We start from the raw sequence: 13102 nt of genomic DNA, 5'->3' as shown, positions 1-13102 counted from the left end.
GTCAAGCCCGATCATAGCTGTTACGGCTATTAGTTGTGAAAGTAGCTGGGCTCGAGTAGAGCCAGCCTATGGTTTGCAGGTCAAGCGCAATCTTAGCTGTTGCATCTATTTTTTGTGAAAATAGCCTGTTTCATTTTGGGCCAGTGTGCAGTGTTGATGCAGGCCGCCCAATTTTCTGGTTGCTTGTCCCTGTGCTGCTTTCCAGTGATAAAACGAATACCATGTTAAGTAGCAGGTGTGCTCAGGGTGATACCAAATTTAGTGAGTGTATGCCGGTCGGTGCTTAATAGATGGTACTAGTTTACTGCTCAATATGTGCAAGCAGAGGATGACTTCTTATTAATTGTGTTCCAAAAAAATGAGACGTTTACAATTCCCTGTAATGCCAAATAAGAATGCAGCTCTTGAGGAGGATATTGTTCGTTTATCTCAAGTGCGCAGAGTGACCACATTTCTGGGACGCGGATCAAGTGGATTTGGGGATGAAGAAACGACATACAGCTGCCAAGCTGACATCTTGTTTATCAGACGGGAAGAGAGGGGAAAAATACAAACAATAGCGGAACGGCTGCACGACCTTGGCGCTGGATTCGTGGCGCCATCTGGTAACGGTTCATTACACTACCAACACTCCCCCTTACTAGACTGTCGCCACGTCCACGTTCTTGACACCCAAACGTTCACAATGCTTGAGGGTCAGCCTTCACTTCAAGGCCTTGGTGAAGAGGTCTGCAGAGTTACTGGACGATTCATTGTACTGGAATTGCAGCTTTCCCTCTTCCACCTTTTCTCTCAGGAAGAAGTGCTTCAGATCAATGTGCTTGCTTCTCTCTGACTTGACTTGATTTTTCGCCAGAGCAATTGCACCCTGGTTGTCAACCAACAAGACCTGTGGTTCCTGTAGAAACTCGTGCGCACCAAGCTCCTTCATGAAGTTCTGTAGCCACATAACTTCCTTTGTAGCATGACACATGGCCACATACTCTGCTTCGACGGTTGACAGTGCAGTACTTTGTTGTTTCCTGCTGCTCCAGGAAATTGCAGCGCCGGCTAGCGTCAACACATAACCATTGAATGACTTCCTGTCAGCCTTGTCACTAGCCTAGTCTGCATCGCAAAAGACCTGCACACACTTCCCAGTTCTTTGGTAGATTAGGGCACAATTCTTCGTATGCTTCACATAGCGAAGGATGTGCTTTATGCCACTCCAGTGCTCTTCTGTGGGATGTTCGTTTAACTGACTCATGTATGTGGTGGCAAAAGCCAAGTCCGGTCTTGTTCCTTCTACAAGGTAAAGCAACGCACCAGTAGAGACGTGTCCTCGACTGTTCATTTTTCTTCTACTTTGAAACTTTCCTCTTCTCCTGCCTCAGTCTCGGGTTAAGAACAAAATGGTTAACATCCACCAGCTCGCCTGCGCAATCACTACATTACCAATTGCCTGTCTGTACTTGCACGGCAGGTCTTCTCTCGTTCGGTCGTCGCTCTCTCCTCTTTGGTACTTGCTTCCAGGATCCAAAAGAGATGATGCTGCCTTAGCATCTGCCATGCCTCAGTCAGTTTTCCATTCCTTTCTCTTTTCAGTCGTATGGAAACGATGTGGCTAGCTTCCCCCAGGTCTTTTGCGTCAAATTCGCTTTCTCCTCTTCTGCGATGATCAAGAGGTCATCAACGTAGACTCCTACGATGAGCTTCTTCTCTTTGCTGACATATATACAGGGGTCTGCTTTCAATCTTGTCATCCCCTGCCACTTCAGCAGTTTGTCCAAGGTGAGATTCCACTCCCTTCCAGACCGTCGCAGTCCATACAAGCTCTTCTTTAGAAGGCAGACTTCATCCTTCTTGCAATCGCCGAAAGGCTGCGGTTGTTTCATGTAGACGGTCTCCTTCAGTGTACCGTCCAAGTATGCTGCCGTGATATCAACCTGGTGGATCTTCCAGTTTCTTTCGACTGCTATGGCCAGCAGCGTCCCGATAGACTTCAGCTTGACAACAGGAGAGAAGGTCTCCTTGTAGTCGGTTCCTTCCACCTGGGAGTATTCGCACGGTACTAACCGTGCTTTGTACCTCTCCAGGTCACCGTTCTTGTCGTATTTCTTGCGGATTACCATTTGTCTGTACTGGTCGAATCTGTCCAGCACTTCATTCTTCGTCTTCATTGGCTACACTACAGTGAATCTGGAGTAGTCATCAATGAATGTGACAAAGTAGTTTGACCCTCCCTTCGAGGCAGGTGGGATCTTTCCAACTACATCCGAGTGAACCAGCTCCAGTGGGGCCTTAGCCCTCGTTCCACCCTTCTTCGGAAGCTGCTTCTCTTCAATTTGCCGAGTGCACATGTCGAGCACTTTGCATCTTGACTGCTTCTCCCACTTTGGCAAAGTTTTCCACAGCTTCATGGTGGAGATGACCGAGTCGTCGATGCCACAAGGCGACGTCTGTCGCCTGTGCTAACTTCAGTGCTGCAAGCGACTTACTCACAGTGTACAATTTACCATCGCGCTTGGCTGCGAGAATTAGGTCACCATTTGCTTCAATCACTTTAGCTGTTCCGTTGCTGAAAGTCACGCTCAGTCCACGTTCCTCGATCTTCCCAACTGACAAGAGATTACCGTCTAAGTTTGGTACGTAGAGGACATCTTGGAGCTCGACGACAGTGCCACTCCAGTCTTTCGAAAGTTCAATCTCTACCTGTCCTCTCCCGACGACTTCCATGACCTCCTTATTTGCTGCCTCAACAGTCGAACAGCAGGGCTTGAAAGTGGTTAATTTGGCTCTGTTGGACGTCATGTGTTCAGTTGCTCCACTGTCAAGGTACCAGATGTGTGACCCTGAGGAACTCCCACCTCTGGCACAGAGCGCCTTCTTCGGTTCACTGGAATTTCGTCTTCTCTGTAAGCCGCATCCTTTGTCATCGGGACCCTCCTTGCATTCCCTGGCAATGTGTCCAAATTTTCCGCACCGAACTCGTCGTTTCGGTTCAAAGCACCTTGTACCAGTGCCAGTTGCTTTTTTCCTTGAAAAATGTTCTTGCCCGTTATGTTTGTGGAGCTGGCTGCTCTGCATAATGGGCTTGTTCTTGTCATGAGGGCCTTGTTTTCTTCACTCTCATTTAGTTTGTCTTCTTCACGTTTGACTTGGCGCTTTTCTTCTACCAGCAGCCTTGCTTTCACCTCCTTCGTCGTGAGTGTTCCTTCGTCTTGCTCAAGATTTAGGGTAAGTGATTCATACGTTTCTGGCAAGCCCATCAGCATCACCAGTACCAGTTCCCTGTCAGTGAAGGCGTATCCTCCCTGTGTAGGTTCACTGTTCGCTCCAGATAATCCTTCATGGCTTCATCTGGCTTCATTCTGGTGTTGGAAAAGTCTCCCACCAACTGAAGAGCATGCAGTAGTCCAAACTTTAAATGTATCTCTTCCAATGTGCTCTTCCAATGTATTCCAGGCCTCGCGAGCTGTCAAACATTCCCCAATGTCGTACAGGTAGGTGTCTTCCACTACTAGGAACATGAATGTCAAAGCCTTGTTTTTTATCTTCCTCTCGTGGTTTGTCATTTCTCTCCCAATGTATTCCAGGCCTCGCGAGCTGTCAAACATTCCCCAATGTCGTACAGGTAGGTGTCTTCCACTACTAGGAACATGAATGTCAAAGCCTTGTTGTTTATCTTCCTCTCGTCGTTTGTCATTTCTCTCCCACCATAGCCAGGCTCGATGGCTTCCCAACAGTCTTTCTGGACGAGTGCCGCTCTGGCTCAAATCGCCCACGCATGGTAATTTTCGTTTGAGAGTTTTGGTATTTTGAATTCGTCCAGTGCCGCCATCGTATCGCTTTGCTTCGTCGAGAGCGGTTCGAAGTAGGCTTACAGCGATGAACTTGCGTTGGGTTCCCGTTGCACGTCTTGTGGCACCCAGCGAAGCAGGAACACACGTACAGGTTTGGCGACGTCTTCCACGAACCGTCGACGCAGTTTTCCTTTGTTCCCTTCTTTGCCTAGAAATTCGTCACTGGCGTGTCATTTACTTCTTCCCGACACTTTCGTCACTGGCGCTCACCGAACTGATGTCAGTACTTCTTTCCGACAACCACAGGTGTCGCAGGATGATCCGTCCTGCTCGGAAAGTGCAAAGGTCACTTCTTACCGACAACTTCGCTGTACCCGCGCTTGGTGTGTGTAGACGTCTTCCGAACATAATACCCCATGGAGTCCGCAGCGAGACCGGTTTTTGGCGACGCTCCGTCCGTCTGACGAAGAACGTGCCACCTTTTACTTTCTTGACGGGCACACACCACTTGTCAGTCACTTCGTCCTTGACAGTTTCACTACACTCACGCCCGTCTAATCTTCTTCAGGCATCGGGACGACGTAACGAAGATGGTGTTGCTTGACAGTTTCTTCTTCAACGTGGTCGTACCTTTTCATCACTCATTAAAGGTGATCCCTCTTCTTCCGAAATAATGGTCGATGTGCCGTCCTGGGCCCATAACCTGTTTGTTTATCTTAAGTGCACAGTATGACCACATTTCTGGGATGTGGATCGAGTGGATTTGGGGATGGGGAAACGACATACAGCTGTCAAGCTGCCATCTGAGAGGGGGAAAATGCAAACAAAAGGGGAACGGCTGCATGACCTTAGCGCTGGATTCGTGTCGCCATCTGATAACGATCCATTACACTACCAACAGGTATGCCCCTCCCTCCTCCCTTGTGACCCTAGTGACGTCACATGTGATGTCATTATGGGAAACGTCCCAATGGAACGGGCATTTATGCCAACACCGACGCCACTCACTCCGGAGACGCGCGCCTAAGAGCTGCACTCTAAAAGATATTCTTCATGGGGGCAAAGTGCATGTTGCAGGTGTTGTGGAAGCTTGCCGTCAGTATATGTGCTCTGCAGCTGCGAGCTCAGCTATGGCCGCCAGTGAATACTACTGTAAAATGAGCTAGATGGTAAAAGCACCTGCGCATACATATTTATGTAAGAGACTCTCAGCTTTGTGTGTGCATTTTTTTTACTTGGCATCTCAATACAATGGACCCAAAGAAAATGGGTCCCAAAGGAAATGAGGTCCAAGTGTTGTGTTTGTCGCCTTTGGACCTACGGAGATGTAGAGTTCTCGGCATAAAACATCAAATTCATATCACTGCTTGCCATGTTTCGGCTTTACTTCATAAGCTTCTAGCCTGTGTATCTTGTGGTGATGGTGCAATGGAAACACAATAACCTTTGTATTGTTTGCATTGCTTAACTCTTTTTTAAAATGTACCTTCTAGCATTTGAGCATTGTACAAAATTAATTCTGCTATCGATAAGTGCAGTGTTCTTTCATTAAAAAATACCGACCTTGACTTCTAACTGAAATGACATGGCTCAAAGTTTCAGTGTTCTTGAATGTGCACAGATCCTTCTTGCTTTGAAGTGAACTTGCCGGAATGTTTCCTAGAGTGGGCCCAGTATTTAGTATTTGCATACCCAAGATACAGTTTTGAAATCAATGTTAACTTTGCTAGTAGAACCCCCAATCATGTCAACCTCAAAAGGCTAGACTTGTCTGCATCAAATGGCACATACTGCATTCTAGTATATTTGTAGAAACAGCAGTAACATGACAGCTCACTGGTCCTGTGCCTGTGGAAGACGGCTCTTTTTACATTTTCTTGGGTCATTGGATTTTGTCTGATTGTAGCTAGTGCATTCATTGTTTAGATTTGTTTGTAATAAAAGTTGTCAATCCAGAACTCTTGACAACTTCTATAATTTAGCCAGGAAAATTAGAAGTGAACAAAATTCCATGAGCTCATAAAAGGTGTTCTTGATTATATTAAGATGTTCAAATCCAGAGCTCTTGACTACTACTATAATTCAGCCAGGAAAATAAGAAGTGAAAAAAATTGATTGAGCATATAGAACGTGTGCTTCATTTTTATGTGCAGTAAAGACAAATTTATAAGAAACTCGCCCTTGTGGAAAGCGTCAACTCTGCAGCTAAAAAGTTGTACGTTCTGCAACTTCTTTTTTTTTTTTTACTTTTTGTCTCGTGCATAGCATTGGTTGGTACCGCGAGTTCAGTACGGATAATATGGATGATCTCTATGGAACGGATGCCGTGCTTTCTTTTTAGCAACTTTTGTAATCTTGTTAAATTCTCTCGAATTACGCGTTTTCGTTTCTGCATTTCTTACACTAATTCATACTTTTTATCTTTGCACCAAATTACATTCGTCTTTACCTTTGAAGGGACGTACAGTGCTCTTCTTTTTTCTTAGAAAATGCATCGGCACAAACGGACATTTCTGTGGACACCTTTATTCGGCGTACGCACTCAACGTCGACGATGGTGGTGACAGACACGTCCAGAACCGCGGCTTGCTGTCGCTTTTCACCTGTAACCACGGTTTGCACGAAAAACACGACGCAGTTATAAGAATGTCGTCGTTTGTCGCTGCCCAAAACGACCGCGGCGTAGCAGAAGCAGACGACCCCGTGTCACATCCACGTCCGGATTCTTAGTTATTCTTCGTTTTCCCTAGATTCCGTTGTAGGTACCGGACTGAAGTCCTGACTTGACTGAGACGGTTCCGATTTCGTTTCGAGCAAGCGGGTCAACCGGCGTCTTACGCTGGGTCTCAGCTGAGACCCAAGATGAGACCTTACGAGAAAACAAAATGTCGGACGTGGCTACCACCACAGCCACTACGCACCCGCTACAAGTCATATTTACCGGGTGAATGCTTTCGTTAAAGCGAGTTTAGACTGCTTCTACGTCATCGACGTCTTCGACAGGAAAGCCTGCCACGACTGTTTCGTTTTCGGTTTGGTGGTTTCGCAATCGCTTGTTTTCCTGTGAGCTTGACTGGTCATTCATGTCCTGATGCAAGTGCTCAGGTAAGAAATAATATCAATAACACCACTGTTTAGTTGTGCTGTTTCGTAAAGGCAAATGTGAATAAGTTTGGCATAACTATAACTTATTTTTGCGGTTCAGTTCCTGACACAAATGCAGCGCCATTCATTCAAGAATGAACGGAAAGCAATACGTAGTACGTAGTCTTATTGTTCAGACGATTTTCAACCCGAGGATCACGGAGTTGGTGAAGGTACAGTTCCGAGGCAATCCTTTCTTTGTAAAGTGGTGTGTTTCGTGTTTAAAAACAGTTGGGAAAGCAAACAGTTTCTCAAAATGTCAGCGTCAACTCCCGACGGACGTCATGTTCCAAAACATTTTGGAAGATAGCGAGTAGCTCGATAAGTTATAGCAGTGTTTATGAACCTTCACTAGGAATTGTTATGGCGTGGCTATATATATTTAAAGCGAAACTGCGCTAGTATTTTTATTGTCTGTCGTGAACGAATCTCAGACATATTTCTCCACTTAAGGTGGTCACCAGCAGCGGAGCTCCTCGGAACCAACGCCGGACAAGTAGGTAGTCCTCTTGGTGGTCGGCATAAGCTCACAGATCGTGAGGTGGTCGCCAAGTGGCAAGGAAGCACCCATGACCTCCACATGCTATCGCAGAGCTGTATCAGAGACAACTTCGTAGGAGGAACTTCAAACGGGCTCGTCATCGCGGATGACGATCGGCTACGATGGCCGTGATTGATCGTGCCCTACCGCTGGGTAGACACGCCAGCGGAGTGCGCATACAACCAGGTGCACGGAAAACTGGAAAAAAGTAAGGGTTAGAGGTAAGGGCTGTTTTTGAATTAGTTAGGTACAAGTACTAATCATGCTGTCTACGAATATCTCGGCGCCAACTTTTTTTAAACGGTCTGATCATATTGTGCTTGAAATAATGAGGCCGTAACTAACAAACTTTTTTCAGTACACTTCAAGTATAATCACTGTCAGATCCTGGCCGGTAGATGACGACAAGATAACATTAACTATTTAATAACTCAAGATACAAAGGCTACATGACGACGTGACAGGTTTGTTGGGTGGTGTAGGCCGTTGACTGCATGCTTCGCAATGTTCCCGCGGTGTGGCATGGTCTTCTAGGTTTGGCATCTGTTTTTAGATGGTACCACCACTCGATACACAACACCCCTTCCCCCTAAGTGAACTCCTTCTCGAAGAGCTCGAGCCCCGTCTGATCTCTTCTGCCTGGCCACATCCACATCTTGCACTGGGCCCATCACCGACGTCTGCACTGCGCTGCCTGTATCCGGGTGCCCAGCTGGTACAGGACGAGCAGCTTGCCGCTCTCCGTGGCTGATGCTGTCTGTTGCAACTCTCAATGCACCGCTCCTACACACTTCGTCGACAAAACGTCTCATAATAATGCCCTCCTGGTTTTGCATGTTTCTAAATGAAATACATAATGCAGTGAAATTTTTTTGCATGCTTGGAACCAAAAAGACATTGAAGAGAACTAACCAAAAAAGTGGAAGCCGTTTACAACTCCCTGTAAAACCAAATTAGAGCGCAGCTCGTGAGGAGGAGGAGGGAAGGGTACTGGGGGGGGGGGGTCCACGTGACCTTGGGGGGTCACGTGACGATGCCGATGATGCCATCAGTGACGTCACAGATGACGTCATCAGTGACGATGACGATGCGGGTTCCGATGACGTCATCAGTGACGTCACTGATGACGTCATCAGCGATGATGGCGATGACGATGCGGATGTCAGTGACGTCATCAGTGACGTCACTGATGACGTCATCCGTGATGATGACGATGACGATGCGGATGCCGGTGACGTCATCAGTGATGATGGCGATGACGATGCGAATGCCGGGGACGTCATCAGTGACGTCACTGATGACGTCACCAGTGATGATGACGATGTTGATGCGGATGCCGGTGACGTCATCAGTGACGTCACTGGTGACGTCATCACTGATGATGATGATGACGATGCGGATGCCGGTGACGTCAACAGTGACGATGACGTCATCGGGGAGGTCACGTGACCTCAACGGGTGGGGTCACGTTCCCCTAGGGGGTCACGTGACTTCGGGGGAGGGTGTCACGTGACTTCGGGGGGCACGTGACCTCGAAGGAGGGGGTCACGTAACCTTGAGGTGACCTTGGGATGACCTTGAGGTGACCTTGGTTACGCCGACGCCGACGCCGCTCAAGCCGGGAACGCGCCCCTAAGAGCTGTGCTCTAAAGAACTGTTTATTGTATTTACAAAGTAAAGCTAAAACGGCAATGCCTCTTTGCCAAACTGAAGGCCCCTCCTCCCCTTTAAGGGCCTTGTTGTAGGGCCTTCCCAAGTAACGTGAACATTTTTTCTCCCTGTTCAATATAGAAGTTTGCTGCCTTTCTAATCATTTCGGCAGCCTCGCAGGCTGCCCTTGCCTGCTCTTCCGCTGCCCTTGCCTGCTCTTCCATCGCCTTCAGCTTGGCAAGGAGGCACTGCCGTTCTAACTTTATGTTCTCGTGTTGTTGCTCCAAGATGTCTCTATAAAACTGTTTGTCTGCAGCCCGTGTGCTGGCTGCCGAGCCTGCGGGTGGTGCGCTGGGCCTCCAGACCGGTCGTGAACGAGGTGGTCCCCGCCGGCCCAGTGGTGCCGGTCGGCCTTCAACAGCAGCTGCTGCCTCAGGCGGTCCCCCTGCCACAGGAGGAGGCCCCTCCCGACGTAGCAGCGCAGCTGCTGCACCAGGCTCCACGGGTGCCTCATCCTCGTCCAGCGGCCAGTCCGGACGCTCGTAGTCCAGGGTTTCTTCGGACTCCGGCACCTCGAGGAATGCGACCCTGGGGTCCACTTCAACTTCGTAGCTGAGGACTCGGTCCTCTCCAACCACCTCGTTAGTGGTTGGCTGCACGCTGACTGGTGCTGTGCTGGCCCTAAGGAAAATACACAAGAATGTTAGTCTTGTCACCCTTGTACATAATTTGAGAAGACTCTTATTTGTATTTCATTCTTGCTTTTTGTGTGCATGTGGATCAAGCTCGACTCCTCAGCTCTCGGCCATTGCTGCTATTAGTTGTGAAAGTATGTGGGCTTTAGTAAAGCTAGCCTACAGTGTGCAGGTCAAGCCCGATCTTGGCTGTTGCGGCTATTAGTTGTGAAAGCAGCTGGCTTCATGCAGATCCAGTGTGCAGTGTTGATGCCGGCCACATATCTCTAGTTGCTCGTCCCTACAATTCTGTTTTATGTCAAAAAGACTACCATGTTGAGCAGCAGATGTGCTCAGGGTGATTCCAAATTTAGTGGTAGTGTCTACTGGTCGATGCTTAATACATTGTACTCACTGTACACCATATTTGAACTGACTGCTCAGGATTACTTCTGATTTCTTTTATTTATCAATACTGTTCACCCTTTCAGGGTGGTTTTATTCCAGAAAAGACATTCCTCATGGTATGCAATGTGCATGTTGGAAGTGTTGCAAAAGCTTGACGTCAGCATATGGTCAGCAGCAGCGAACTCAGCTGTGACAGTGAATGCTACCTACAAAATGAGTGAGATTTCAGAGTACTAATCTCGCACAAATATGTTTATGTAACAGACTGTCTCAGCTTTGTGCCTTCATTCATTTGACTTGCCATCTCAATACAACAGACCTGAAGCAAATGAGGTCCAAGCTTTGTGTTGGTGACCTTTGGGTCTACGTAGCAGTAGAGTTTTCAACATAAAAACAATAAATTGTTTTGCTGTTTGTCATAGTTTGGCTTGACTTCATAAAAGTCTAGCCTGTATACGGTAGTCTTGCGATAATACAAACTCGGATATTATACCTCTGGTTAATTCAAACAAATTTCCTAAGTTTGGTTGTCTCGCTATGTTCCTAGTGTATCCATATGCCACTTAAACCGAATGCCGTTTTCCTGTCATTCATATTTTTTGTTCTTGCAGCCCTTTTGTTGAGTGTGCTTCTTTCCGAGCACCGGTACACTGCAGAGGGAACACCCATGGAGCTGTTGCTTCTCCGCAATGCACCGGCGCTCGGTGATAAGTGCAATCAACGGGGCTCGTGCGGTAAATTTCTACAGCAATTTGCGCAGACGCTGTGATCTGGTAGCATGGCATACACCGAGCACTGGCACATTGCGGAAAAGCAACAGATCCATGGGTGTTCCCTCTGCGGTGCACCGATGCTCGGAAAGAAGTGTACTAAACAAAAGGGCTGCAAGAACAAAAAATATGAATTACAGGACAACGGCATTGAATTTAAGTGGCACAGCAAGGGCAAGTCTCAACGTCCTCACAAGTTGCTATGAAAACTGGCGCAGTGCCCGCTTTTATTGTTTACGTGTCCCCCGTTTAATAGTTCACACTAGACAACTTCTTGACCCGATGAACAAACTGAATTTTGTTTTAAGTTGTCATGTGCTGTTTGGACAGCCCACCACTATGAACATTTTTGAGGAATAAATAAACTTTTGTCTGGCATATCACGAATGTTTCATGTGTAGCATACCTGGTTATGATCAGTAGGCCTATGTAAAGGAAAGCATGAAATATCTTCTGTGTATGTGAAGCCACTCATAAGGCGAATCATATTTTTATATTGCATCATTATTTAGATAAATTTCTGATAAATCAAACAAAATTGATGGCTTCCTGGAGTTTGAAATCATGAGAGTATAATGTATTTTGTAATGGTAGTGTAGTAGAAACACAATCCCCTTTGTCTTGTTCGCATTGCATGATACCTTTTTAAGATACACCTTCTACCATTTCAGCAGTGTACCAGCCTAAGTCTGCTATCATTTTTCTTTCCCAAACTTTCAAGACTCGGCCAACGGCGCTTGCAATGTTCAGAAGACTGCGTCGTCCTCCCCATGTACATGTCGGCTCATAATCACCATCATTTTAATCTTGCATCTCACAAGATTAGGTCGTGATCTTACATCATCACGTAATCACCATGACAAGATGTGGCATTGCGGGCGTACCTTGCACGGGCTGCTGCCTTTCTGCAGTGCCGTGGCTTTCCTAGTCCAATAATTACTATTATTATTATTGTTTATATTATTTTTATTATCATCATTGATAATCGCAGTGGTCTTTCATTGACATGCCTAGCTCGACTTTAACTTCAAGTAACATGGCTCAAAGTTTTAAAGTTCTTGGATGTGCACGGTTCTTTCTTGCTCTGGAGAGCACACCAGAACATTTCTTTGAGTGGCCCAGTATTTAGTACTTGCGAACTTCAGATATGACTATGAATACAATATTAGCTTTGCTAGTAGAACCCCAATCGTGTGAATCTCAAAAGGCTAGACTTCGTACAAATAGCAGTAACATAACAGCTCACTCGTCAGTGTCTATGCCTCCTTCGATACCCAGAAGGTTGGGGCTTGAGGAACCGATGACCGCCAGCACAGCCTCAGCCAGCGGTGTCAGCGTGTGGTCGTTGCGCCCAGCACCTCTGGAAGACAAGGTTCTCTTTATATTTTGTTTGAGCATTAAATTTTGTCTGATTGCAGCAGGCCCATTCATTGTTTTGATTTGATTAATAGCTTTATATCTCAATTGCTTCTATAATTTAGCCAAGAAAATGAGAAAGTGAAAAAAAAACTTCTTTAGCACACAGAATGTGTGCTTTATTTTTATGTGCAGTAAAAACATGTATAGTAAACTCACCGGTCGTGGAGTCTGCTCTCTTCGAGAGGGTCAGTTCAGCGCGGCTGCGAGATTTGAGGTTTTGCCACTACTTTTTGAGTTGCGGCACAGTGCGCAGCGTCGATGGATGCTGCGAATTCATCACGAATGCGATCTCCTGCCACGCTTCTCTTTTAGCAGCTTTTGTAATATTGTTGTTAAATTTGTTCTTAATTATACGTTTTCGTTTCTCGATTTCGTAAACCAAATGAAACTTATCATCTTCGGACCAATTTGATTGCTTTACCTTGGGAGGCATCCGTGATGGACCGGCGACATTCATGTCTGCGTGCAGCAAACTCAGACGGTCGTCTGCTAACTTAATGATCGAAACATAATTATCAACTTTTATTGCAAATGCTTCCGAGAAAATACGTCCAGCGCATTTCTTTTTCTTAAAAAGTTGGGCGTCTAAGGACAAGCAGGCATTTCTGTAGACAAATTTATTCCGCGTACGCACTGGACGTCGATGACGATGGTGACAGACGATAGCGTACGAAGCAATATGACAGCGTTGGTGCGCACTAAACTCTACCCAAA

This window comes from Ixodes scapularis, unplaced genomic scaffold (assembly GCF_016920785.2).
Source record: "Ixodes scapularis isolate PalLabHiFi unplaced genomic scaffold, ASM1692078v2 PGA_scaffold6__148_contigs__length_123643588, whole genome shotgun sequence".
Lineage (NCBI taxonomy): Eukaryota > Metazoa > Arthropoda > Arachnida > Ixodida > Ixodidae > Ixodes > Ixodes scapularis.
Note: the sequence above shows the minus strand (reverse complement) of the source record.